Genomic DNA, 13,478 nt, shown 5'->3' with positions numbered 1-13,478 from the left:
ATATATATATATATATATATAGCTCAGAACTGTACTACATGAAGTTCCACAAATCTAAAGAGTACAGACATTCTGATCATTCGGACGCTCAATAGAAACGTGAATTTTGCGTCTGTGAAACTTAAAGTAATAGGATTGTGAGTCAATGAACTAAACAGAAATATCTAAAATCCAGTACGAGTTGAGTGCTCTTATCTTTCGTTCATACACTTATTTATGTATGTGTGGAGAGAAAGAGAGAGTGAGGGTAGTGAGAGGGGGAGAGGGATCGCGTAAGAGAGGTGCGATTGAGAAAGAAAGAGAGATAATAAAATAGATATGTAATTAAGTTTATGCATTTACTCAAACGCACATACACACATATATACATACATACATACATACATACATACATACACGCGTACGCACGCTACATTGAATTTATAATACTATATACCTACTGAAGATTGGTCGTGGATCGTATAGGTAAGAGATACATAGATAAGAGTGTAGCTTCTGGAAATGTAAAATGTGCCGAGAAAACAGCCAAGAATTGGAGATTACTGCCAAATATTTTTCAAGATAAAAAGAATTAAATAATATCCAATCCTACATACGAAGATAGAAAATTATCCGTACGTTATACGCCAAAATAACATCTAGGCTAATTCAATAAATATCAACGGTTTTCCTATGGGACTTGGAAAAATTGCTCTGATGGACAAAGCAAAACAGCAGACACCGCAGGATGTATCCACATCTTGAAAGATAAAAAAAATATTCCACTTAAATCCATGAGATGTGAAATATCTAATCTAAAATTGAGGATGAGAAAGTCTAAAAACGAAGTATTTCGGAATCAGCAAATTTTGTAGTCATTAGTTTTCATTATTCTTGAATTTTTTTTTTCTATCTCTTGTTGGTAATGCATTACTATAAGAAAAAAATGGGTTTCTTTATTTCCGTTAATTCAAACATTAGAAATAACTATTGTGAAATTAAAATCGTTGTTAAGGAAAACCAATAGGAATTCTGTAGGAATTACTATTTGGCCAGGCAATGGAAAGGTACAACTGTGAACGGTTGTATCTAATTGATTTCATCAGTGGAAATATAATCTTCAAAAATCACGTCTCTCCTGAGCGTCCGACTTGCTATATGTAGAGTAACTCTGAGCGACGCGCGCGTGCACGTAATTTAATCCATTAGTTGCTGTAAATTACAGTTATATATCAATAGAATGGTTATGAAAGAAAAAGGAAAGCGCCGAGAAGCGCTAGAAATAATATTCATCAAACCCGTCTCTTTATTGATAAAATGTATGGTCAGCATCTCTTTATAATTAAACTGTACTTGGTAACAAAGATTTTGTCTCAGGGAAACAAATAGAACTATCCAGAAAAAATGGGTTATATTTGTGGACAATATATATACCCTCATAACAGCGAACAACGTAGCTACATCCTTAAGGACGACCTTTGTCTTCAAGTACTATTTTGGTTGTAAAGTAGCATCACGACGGAAACTGGGTACCATATATTTGTTGGATACAATGCAATGCATTGAATGCACTACGGCTTGGATGAATTGTAAAAGTAAAGCTATGCTATACACAGACCTCATGATTTTGTGTGACCCAACAAATGATTATGATAATTATTATTTTCATATGACAAATATAGCTGATTTCACAAAAATAAAGATAAATAAAAGATTAACAACACAGGCTGCCAACCAACCTTAAAACCAGCACCACATTATGAAACAAGGCAAATAACAGTTCTTCTGAAGATTCGGCTAGTGACATGGAGACAGAAACATAGCTTAAATATCCCAGATGCAGAAATTCCCACATCTGCAAAGTAGCGTTAAATGATTTGGTGCACGATTTGGAATTGAAAAAAGAAAAGGTAGAGTTATTTCGTTCCAGACTTCAAGAATGCAATCTTCTTCAACCAAACACCATACTTTTTTCTGTTTTTATGATACCATCATCGTATGAAGTATTCATCATTTTTCTCGTGAAGAAAAGGTGTTTGTCTCTGCAGTGATATCAGAGATCTGATGCAAGATATCAGCTGTGATTATGATTCTCGAAGAATGCAGGTTTTATATTGTCTCTTGTGGAGTGAATCTAAAAGCTGCTCAGTATTAATGAGGAACCTCCAGAACCTGCAGCACATGATGTTAACATTATTTAAACATGACTAACGGGAAAATACCATAGTTTGCTTATACAATAGTAACCGAGGAAGAACAGAAAAGGGCAGAGTTTACTTTAAACAAAATCTAAATGTGATAGGGAAATGTGGTTTTCAGAACTCAATTCAGTATCGCTGATTAATAGGAAATTGTAGTTCCCGTGTCTGTAACAAAAACGTTCAAGTTTGTTACTCGGTATGATTGGTGTTTAAGCGATGCTCAAAATATAACATAGGGTGTTACACTTGGTTTGGTTATATGCTTGTGAGGCTACGTGGGAATGATATAACGATACCAGGCTAACATTTAAAAATAATTTTTTTTTTCACCGCACGCATAATATAGAGGCTGGTCGTGAATTATAAAGTTTCAATATCGAGTCTACACACTAGAAGGAATAATTCTATAGCATTCATAATTAGTTGGTTACAAAAGTTCTCTACTGAAGCTTGCCAAAAAAAAGGAGAAACTATACATAGTAGATTTATTTCGGCCAGTAAAATCGACATATCCAAGCTGAGCTGATAGTCATGAAAACGACTATTACAGTGACGAAAGAATGTGTGTAGCAGATTCGCCGGTTAACATGCACCTTGGAAATTAGTACTAAAAACTAGCTTTTATCTAACTCTTGAAAGGAAAAGCTCCAGAAAGATCTAGATTAATGTATTATATGAAGTTTGGCTACTGATTAACCACTAACACGGTCTCTCACATAAACAATTTCGTAATTCGATGACTCGGTTTCGAGTCTTGCTACCATGTAATGGCTAGCAAAACTAAAGAGAACTTGAACATATCTCCACATGTGTGCCCTCCACCGACTTTGTTGCCTCATAACTTCCAGAAAAACGGATATTGTTTTAATGTAATTTTTTACTAATATGCTTCAAATGGTATAAATTCCTATCATATCGGAGCTTGTTGCGAAAGCAATTTTCGTGAGTGAGGAGAGGAGTTTCGGAAAATTCATACCAGCTGGCTTTGTTTCTTCATAACTTTCAGAAAAACAGATATTTTTAAATTAAATTTTCTATATACCTTTCTGAGTGTGTAGATTACGACTGTGTCGTTATCTAATATGGAAAACAAAATTGGTGGAGCTGCAAAATGAAACTTGTATTTCATTATGTATATGTTTGCGCTCACCAAATTCCATTTTTCTGGAAGTTAGGAGGTAACAAAGTCGGACACACACACACGTAGGTAACTTATATCGAAATGCTATGCTGTCTACTAAAGCAAGGGATGAACGATATTTTAGTCGAATGTTCTATGATGAATAGATACAGGAGTTGCACTACCGTCCATTCATTTGCAGAAAGCAACTTGTATTGGCCCTTATTGTTTAACCCAAGATCAACTCCTATGAGAAAAACTATGATCAAATGAGTCAAAGCCAAGATGTTTCGTTTTTTATTTCAGACACAGTGTATCTAGGATAATATTATTGTATATCAGATACATCTCTTTCCTTTAAGAAAAGTGGTGAAGATTTGACTGCTATTACTAGCAAGTTGACATTCACGCAAAAGCTAGGTGAATTGTCATTCATCCACGGGATACCTGTTTCAAAGTTCCAGACCGATCTTAAAATATGAGGCAAACATAAATTTAAATATATTCACTGTTGTTTTGTTATCTCTGATCGATGGGACCGATGGTCAAAGATATTTCAACCATGACCATCACGTCCTTTCAGACAGTCCATCTGGCAGTCCGTCGGTTACGACGACGAGGGTTCCAGTTGATCTGATCAACCGAACAAACTGCTCGTGAAATTAACGCGAAAGTGGCTGAGCTCTCTATAGATACATGCACCCTTTACGAAGTTCTCAGGGAGATTCAGTCTGACACACAGAATGTGGCCCTTTGAAATACAAGTATAATCCATTATTGCCAGTGAGTGAACTAGAGTAACATAAAATAAAAAGGACACAAAGCGCCGCCAGGTATCGAACTCACGATCTAGAGCCGAATATTCGAACCACTTAGCCACACGCCTTCATTATCAGTCTATCTAAGATTACATTATCCAATATGGTCTTCTTTTTCTTTTTCGTGATAGAAACATATGATTTGAAATAGATTTGGCTGCTATTTCTAGCAAGACAAATGATCCCATAGCTGCACCCTCCATAGCTGTTATTTTCGTTAATTCGGCAGTTGATCCTAATTCAGGCCTATCGCCAGACTTCAGTGCCTGGAGGTGCTTCAGAATATTCTGGGTGGGCACTAATTTGTAATAATGCTAAAGTGGAATTTCGATATAAGTCTATCATTGTAAATCTGAGGGTGCACCACTGAATAGTGAGTGGGCAATGCCGTCCACTGCACCTCCTTAGCGACAGGCGTGCCCTAATTGGCGTTGAATTAGTCACGCAAAGAGAAGAGGGACAACGCCTCTTACCTTTGCTTTACTCGCTCCCGACTAACAAGGTGGATGCCACCAAAATTTCAGAAGACCAGCACGCTGCATTCATTGAATCAAAGTTAATACGAATGGACAACAAGCTAACATTATTTTATTTTCACTCCACTGTTCAAAAGATAACGCCCAAAGTTCAATATCAAATAACAGCTTTTGTTTTACATGGGTAAAAAAAAAAAAAAAAAAATTAAAGAAAAAGTATATCAGATATTGTTTATATCGAAACTATGATATCATGTTCATTACTTTATTTCCTTCTATTAATGCCTAAATCTATTCGGTTCTGTATAATATTAATGTATCGACGTAACCATAGATTGGTTCCGCGCCTTAATATCAGATTGAAAGTTCTTCAATATCATTCCAGTAATTAAAATCCCAAGAGATATTCGCATGATTTCGGGTTGAAATTATACACGGACACCACCAGGCATTTTACTGTACCAACAAAGCCTAATAAACATACGCAGGCGGAAATATGCGCGCGCGCGCACATACACACACACATACACACACACATACGTAGAAATATGTGAGAATGTGTGTGTGTGTGTGTATATATATATATATATATATATATATATACATATACACACATTTATATAAATGTGTATACGCACACACAGCTATATATATATATATATATATATATATATATATATGCACGTAAGGCATATAAAAGACAGCCATACATATACATACATGTATGTGTATATATGTGTCTGTGTGTTCTATGGGTGTATACTTGGCTGAAAATAAGTATCAATTCATCATTAAATCACTTAAACACTTTTTTTGTCATTCTGAATGAACAAATACTACAAAACAATTCTATACAGAAAAATATTTTTAAATATTAATTACATGAGAAAATCTACTCAGACAAACACTAATTATAGTATAAAATGAACATTAAAAAATATTAACTATATTACGTAATCAACCCATATGATATTACATGTCTGTTATATTTCTAATCAACTTCGTCTACACTAATTCTAGTAAATAACTAACGCCTTACGTGCATTTCAATGTTCCAACGTACTCGGTGATAAACCTTGAAAAATTTTAGCCAACAGCTGGTTAAATGGTATTAAAATATTCCTATATAGGACCGGGTCAAGGCACCGGCAACTCGTGCAGTCGCCCGAGTCACCATGTGCTAGGGGGCGCTAAGGAGGGCGTGACAAAGACAAGGAAAATTTCCCTGACCGTCAGCTTGCTCGGGCTGCCAGCAACCCCTTTTTTTCTCTCTCATTTCAGCTGTTGTACTATGGTCATGCTGGAGCACTCTCTTGAAGTGTTTAGTCGTAATACACGCTAGTTGCTTTTTTTTTTTTTCAATCTGGTACTTGTTCTATCACTTTCTTTTGCTGAACTGCTAAATTATGGGTATGTCATCAAATTATCACTGGTCGTCTATCAATGGGGTGAGAACAAACAGAAAAACGTGCACACACGGACACAAGCGTTTACTTATACAGGTTGAGCCAAAAGTCACGAAAGTGTTTCAATATTTAATAAGTTCTTTATCTTTTGTTTTAAATTTATTGGGTTGAGGAATAATTCATGAGCGTTCTTTTTTTTTAAATTTATTTTCAACAAACAAAAATAAACTACAACAAATTAATCACTAATATACTTTCCGTTGCTGTTTACGACTTTCTCCTATTGTTCAATAAGTTTTTCGATGCTTCGACGATAGAAATCTCCCGGTCTTGATTCAAAAAATTCGTCCGACCAGGCTCTCAATTCCGCGTCATTATTGAACGCTACACCGCGCAGAGCGTTCGAAAGCAGCCGAAAGAGATGAAAATCTGACGGCCCCACGTCTGGAGAGTCTGGAGGATGAGCACCACTTCCGATTCGAGTTCTTGGATCGCGGTTTTGGTCGTATTGGTGATGTGAACCTGGGTTCCACCAATTCTCTGGTCGTTTGACGTGGATTTTTGTGAAGACGTCAATTCAATCGCTCTTCATCGAAAGCAGTTGGTCGACTGGTGTGTGATCTGTCCTTGAGGTCAAAATTCCCATTTTTGAAGCGCAAAAGCCAACGGCAAGCGATACTTTGAGGCATTGCTCCTTCTCCGTACACAGCACAAATCTCGATTAAATGCAAAAAGCAAAGTTGATCTCGGCGGAATTTGAACTCAGAATGTAAAGATGGACGAAATGCTGCCGAGCATTTTGCCCGGCGTGCTAACGTTTCTTATTTCTTTATTGCCCACAAGGGGCTAAACATAGAGGGGACAAACAAGGACAGACAAAGGAGTTAAGTCGATTACATCGACCCCCAGTGTGTAACTGGTAATTAATTCATCGACCCCGAAAGGATGAAAAGCAAAATCGACGGTGGAATTTGAACTCAGAACGTGCTAACGTTTCTGCCAGCTCGCCGCCTTAACTAAGATAAATATTATAAACCATATTTGATGACATAAAAGACACACAGCCGTATTAAGTGCACCCGAGTTTCAGTAGCGCATATTCAAGAAAATGGAGTTCTTAGTGCATGAAAGCTTTTGCACAGTACCCAGGGTGATTTTCTTTTATGCATCTTATACGCCATCACATACAATATATTTTATAGTATTCTAAATGATTTATGCAAATTATACATGGGTTACATTCAAGTACACAGACAAATGAGAACGTCAATAAAAAAATTTCAGTCTCTCTAAAGCAGATGGATAACCGCTTAAACGAAGCCAATTAAATTATTGGGGTTACCGAAAGGATGAAAGACAAACTGAAGCTTATCATGATTTACACTTTGAATGTAGAAGGAAGTTACTAAGTACGATCACACTTAATGCACGAAATACAATTTTCTACATTTACACGAAATTCCCGCCCTTAATGTATATAAATACTAGTTTGATTATAAAATATACTAAGACTAATTTCTGGTTTGTTTTGACAAAGGGCAATGTTGGTTTCTTTTGAAATATATAGAATCATTGTCGAAAGTATATTAATGTTTTATATCATTTGTTTGTTTTAATGACCCAGGAGGATAAAAATCAAAATCAACTCTGTCTGGAGTCAAAATACATATACAATCTTGATCATCACTATAGGCAAGTATTTATTTCTTTTAATAGAAAATTATACATTTTAGAATTATCCCTCTTATCTAATTCTTCCATGCGTTATTAAAAGGGGAAAATAGCATAAAATGTATATTTTTCTTTGTTGTATATCATCATCATCGTTTAATGTCCAATTTCTCATGCTTGCTCGAGCGAGATGGAATTTATTGAGACAGATTTCTCTACAGCTAGATGCAATTCCCGTGGACATTGCTCACCTGTTTCCATATATTGTAAACTATTTAAGGTTCTTAACTTAATTGACGACAAGGATAATTAAAATAGTTACAAGAAGGACGACAAAAAGAACGCTTTTCTTTGACACATATGCTCACATTTGCATTCATACATACACACACACACACACACATACATACATGATGATGATGGCTGCCCCCTCGTTATCGAGTATGGCCATTGCACGAAGCTTAACTTAACGGTGCTGTGATCGAATGTGACTTTTTAGCCCAGCCAAAGATCTACAATGTCTTGCACAGAGTTGGCATCCAAAACCTTTACTGGCAATAGCTGGCTGTTGTTGTAATTGGGCTCCATGTACATTTGCGTGTCGTTTAAGTCCTCCTGCTGAATCACACTCCCTTCCACATCCCCGACAGACATGAATAGTATGGTGTGTAGCATCATACATACATAAATACATACATACATACATACATACGCACACCCATGCAATTAAAAGTCCAGGAAAAGAGAACATTTGTGACGAATTACTACGAAACTTACAGTTCTTGTACCCTGACTATGAATTCTCATTTATACCTATCATCATAATTGCATTAGGTTATGTACCAACAAATTTACACAAAAACCTAGAAATATTCGGTTTCACAGAGAAAGAACAAAAGAAAGTGACGCAGATTCTCCAAAGATGCTTCGCCGAAAAATTTACTGGCGTTGTTCCTGAATAGGACGCAACGAGTATGTGTCTGCCAGGAAAGATATATATTTTGAAGGTGGCACCCTTCCTCTTAGACCTGTACTGCTTTCTTTCCTTTACTCATGGGTCAAGGGATTAACTTCAGTCCGGTTTTGTGTTGAAGAACTGGGGATGAGCCACTGCACAACTTTTGACTATAACAGCTATGTTCGTGAAATATGTGCGGAAGACCTGTTCTGCAACACAGTTCAGATTGGCGGTCCTGGGAAGATTGTTGAGATAGATGCGAGTTTATGAGGCACAAAAGAAACGAAAATTGAAATTTGTTTGAGAGACTCCTAGAGTGTATCTCAAACTTTCGTTTTTGAATTTTCGCTCCAAAAAATGTATCATTTGTTTACATAAACTGACTTTCGTCGTCTTAATGTTTTGCTTTCATTTTGTTTAATAAAAGTTTGTCGTCGTAATGCTGTGATAGACAGCTATCACGCACAAAATGCCAGCTTCCAAATCCTGTTTTCTGATTGGGTAAAAATCATCAAAATTTAAATCTATATAACATTTTTCTAAAAATTTTCTGAAACAAGTGAATAACAAAACCAGATTCAGCGTGAAAAATTACATCAATATACCAAATATGAAAATTTCCACACAATTTTAAAATTTCAAAAACAGTGAGAGCAACAGCTGCATTCACTTGTTTCGGCCAGAGGCTGTGACAATTCTGATGTACCAGCATTAACTAACAAGTTCCCACACCAAGGATCGAACCCAAGACACCTCGGTGGAAAAAAGGAATCCTAACCACTAAAGCTATTGATTAACATTTTTACAATTAATTATCGATTGAATCAATCTTATATCTTCTGTAAAAATTATTGTAGCTTCTTAATTACACTATTCACTTTATAGACGGAAACAAACGAAGACACTCTCAGAATTACCGCCAACGATCTTGAGGCTGAGATGCTGGAACAACCACGCGACGTCGCAAGGAATTGAAACTGAGTTTCAGAGTTAGTTTAGCAGCCTTTATAGTACATGACATTCGTCTTCCAGACAAATATTTTTTTCTGTTAGATTTTTTTTAATAAACAGGCGCGAAGCCAGCCTATATAAGTAGAGTGTAACATCGATTGAGTCAATGCCAATATATAACTGCCACTCGAAGGCGGTGAGCAGCCAGATTCATTATTATGTCGGGCGAAGTGCTTAGCTGCACTTTATCCGTCCATATGTTCTGAGTTCAAATTCCACCGAGGTCGACTTTACCTTTTCATCCTTGGGAGGTCGATAAAATAAGTACCAGTTGAGCAGTGGGCTCGACGTAATCGACTTACCCCCTTCCCCCCGAAATTGCTGGCCTTGTGCCAAAATTTTTAATGAATATGTGACTGCTACTTAATTTCTCTCTCTCTCTCTGAGATAAAATACAAAAAATACCACAGCAGCATTTGAACTCGGAACATTGAATAATGAACTGAAAGTAAATACTGTGACAGGTTTTGGCCCGTATTCTACTATATTTTGCCAACTCGTCACCTTCTGGGTATTGACAAAATATCAACAACATTAAATAATGTGGAAAGAAAATATTTGTATTGGTGTATTAGAGAAACAACTCCACATTATAGTTTAAAGCTCCCACACCCTTGAAAGACTACATCTTATAATCAAATATGTAAAATATGTTTATGAAGATTTTCTCTTAATAGTACCAGTAAATGGATCAGCCATTTTGCTAACTGTGTTAACTTCCTGTCGTTTCAATGCATTCACTGGATTGTTCTTAACATTCCCTCCCAGTATTTTAATGTACGACTTTGAAACCGAAAAATAATATCTGATTATTTTTAAACTCCTGTGTTTGGTTGCTATATTTATTTTGTTGGTTTGTGTGCGTGTGTGTGTGTGTGTGTTTTACTTTTTTAACATTTTGACTAAATTAAAATGTCGGAAATATTTATGTTTCTAAATTCGTACTAATATCCATGTTAAGATTGATTTCAAATTTTGGCACAAAGCCAGCAATTTCGGGGGAGGGATAAGTCGCTTACATCGACGCCAGTGTTCATCTGGTTCTTATTTTATCGACCCTGGAAGGATGAAAGGCAAAGTCAGCCTCAGCCGAATTTGAACTCAGAGGAGTTGATCACATCGACTCCAGAGGAGTTTATGAATAAGTAACCACAAACTAAGGCGGCGAGCAGAATCGTTAGCGCGCCGGACAAAACACTTAGCGGTATTTCATCCGACTTTACGTTCCGAGTCCAAATTCCGCCGCGGTCGACTTTGCCTTTCATCGTTTCAGGGTCGATAAAATAAGTACCAGTTGAGCAGTGGGGTCGATGTAATTGACTTACCTCCAACCTCGAAATTGCTGGACACGTGTCAATATTTGTAACTAGTATGCAAACCACAAACTGGACGCATTTAAACCAACAACCATATACCGAAGAACAGGCAGTATTGGATACACATTGAAGCCTATAATCTTACCTAGTTCTATATTTCTATATCATTAGCTTTATCTGTGTATTTAACAGTCTTCCAGACAATCATGCTTATACATGTTTTAAAGAATTCCAAACAGCTTTTAAACACGTGACTCGATATGCATTATATAGAGAAATGTACAATTCAATGTTCCTTTCCTACACATCCGAAAATCTGATACAATCTATCATAAGAAAACTATGTGTGATAAACATCTCTAACAGTAGAATTCGTAGATATAAATAAAATGAACAAAAGCAGGCATGGCAGAATGGTGTTTAATATCGGTAAATAAAGACATTCGTTTCGATGTAATAATAACTGAGGTATTTTACCTCAACTATATTCTGAATAAAAATATTATATTTATTTCCTGAGTGAGCATTATAATACAGAGATAGGGAACTTGGGAGAGAATAGCACGGATCTTTGACACCGATATGACTATGTTTAAACTAGGGTTACATAAATGTCATGGGATAAACGAATGTGATAAAATAGCCCAGAAACTTGAGTTAGCAATTTTATCGCTTTGGGAATATCTTGGTTCAACCTCCCGACAAAATTCGTTGGGTAAGCGTTATTTTCTGAGGGATAAAAGGTGGAGTAGCGTGAATAAAGTTTCGGAATCTGAATTATTGAGACTCATTACAAGAGAATACATACTAGTTTAGTAATTAATTAGGATTTAACTTACCACACATCAATGTGTTAAAATATCGCCAATGTTGTTACAGCACAAGCGTGCTGGTTATGACTTCGTATCAGAAATTTTCTTCGAATTGTACTGAAACTATTTCTAGTCCTTCAAAATGTTATCCAAGCCTCACAAACAACAATCACAGATGTCCAAAGCCCTTTGTTTGGAATATCAACACGAAATAATAATAATAATAATAATAATAATAATAATAATAATAATAATAATAATAATCCTTCCTATTATAGGCACAAGGCCTGAAACTTTGGGGGAAGGGGCCAGTCGATTAGATCGACCCAAGCATACAACTGGTACTTAATTTACCGAAAGAAAGAAAGGCTAAGTCGGTATCGGCGGAATTTGAACTCAGAACGTAGCGACAGGCGAAATACTGTTCAGCATTTCGTCCAGCGTCATATATTTGCCCATACACATTGATATGAGAGTGAAGCACTCGCTCTCAAATGGGTGGGAACTAATGGCTCCTTGCTTTGGTTATCGTGGCGAATCTGTCATCTACCATACCAAATTGTATTCTATGAGCGATGTACGTCCTTTCCTCCCACACAGATTTCAGGCATTTTTCTACTTTTGAGTGTGTTAGGAGACTTATTCTACGAGTCTTTGTGTTTTTACATCGATGGGTGATTGTACATCACTCTTGGAATACAATTTGGTATTTTAGATGTCAAATTCGCCAAGATAATCAAAGAGGAAGTGGTATAATCATTTACATCAACTCCAGTACTTGACTGATACTTTATTTTATCGACTCCTAAAGGATGAAAACCAAAATCAACCTCAGCCTGATATGAACTCAGAACGTAGAGCCGGAAAAAATCATTTTGTTCATCACCCTAATGATTCTTTCAGCTAATCGTTTTAGAAAATGATATTGATTTCAAATTTTGACACAAGGCCAGCAATTTCGGGGGAAGGATAAATCGATTACTTCGACCCCAGTGCTTAACTGGTACTATTTCAACGACTTTGAAAGGATGAAAGGCAAAGTCGACCTCGGCGGAATTTGAATTCAGAACGAAGATGAAGACAGACGAAATACCGCAAAGCATTTCTCCCGGCGTGCTAACGATTCTGCCAGCTCGCAGCCTTGCTTTGGAAAATAATATCAGATTGTGTAAAAGATCGAAAACTATTTCTCTCGGGTATGGGATACATCTTTCACAGTGAATTTCCATGTAAATATCCTGCGTGAATCAGTATCCTGACATACATCGTTGTGTGGAAAATAATAGAAATTTCCTTTATATCCTTATTCATTGCAAATAATAAATCACTTGTTTATTTCTACTTGTCTCTGAAGAGCAGAAGCAGAGGCGGAAACAACATGATTCACACTAATTGCTTAACTGCATATGGTTTCGTATGTCTCTGAACTAAAATATAACTGAGATCAATGTTCTTTTATCTACCTCTGGGTCGACAAATTAATTACCAAACATATACCGAAGTCTATTCAATCGAATGCACTCTTCCTCGTCATTATTTTCTTATTCTTTGGATAAGAATGAAAAGTTTCGGTGACGTCGAGGATAATTTGGAATAAGCATTGTTTCAATGTTTATTCCAAATATTTTAATACAGAAAGAAAAGTAAATGATTCAGTTTCTTGACTATGATCCTTCAAAACTAGGGAATATATACATATATATATAAGAT

The sequence above is a fragment of the Octopus bimaculoides genome, chromosome 17 (assembly GCF_001194135.2).
Source record: "Octopus bimaculoides isolate UCB-OBI-ISO-001 chromosome 17, ASM119413v2, whole genome shotgun sequence".
Classification (NCBI taxonomy): domain Eukaryota; kingdom Metazoa; phylum Mollusca; class Cephalopoda; order Octopoda; family Octopodidae; genus Octopus; species Octopus bimaculoides.
This window is presented reverse-complemented; position numbering follows the sequence as displayed.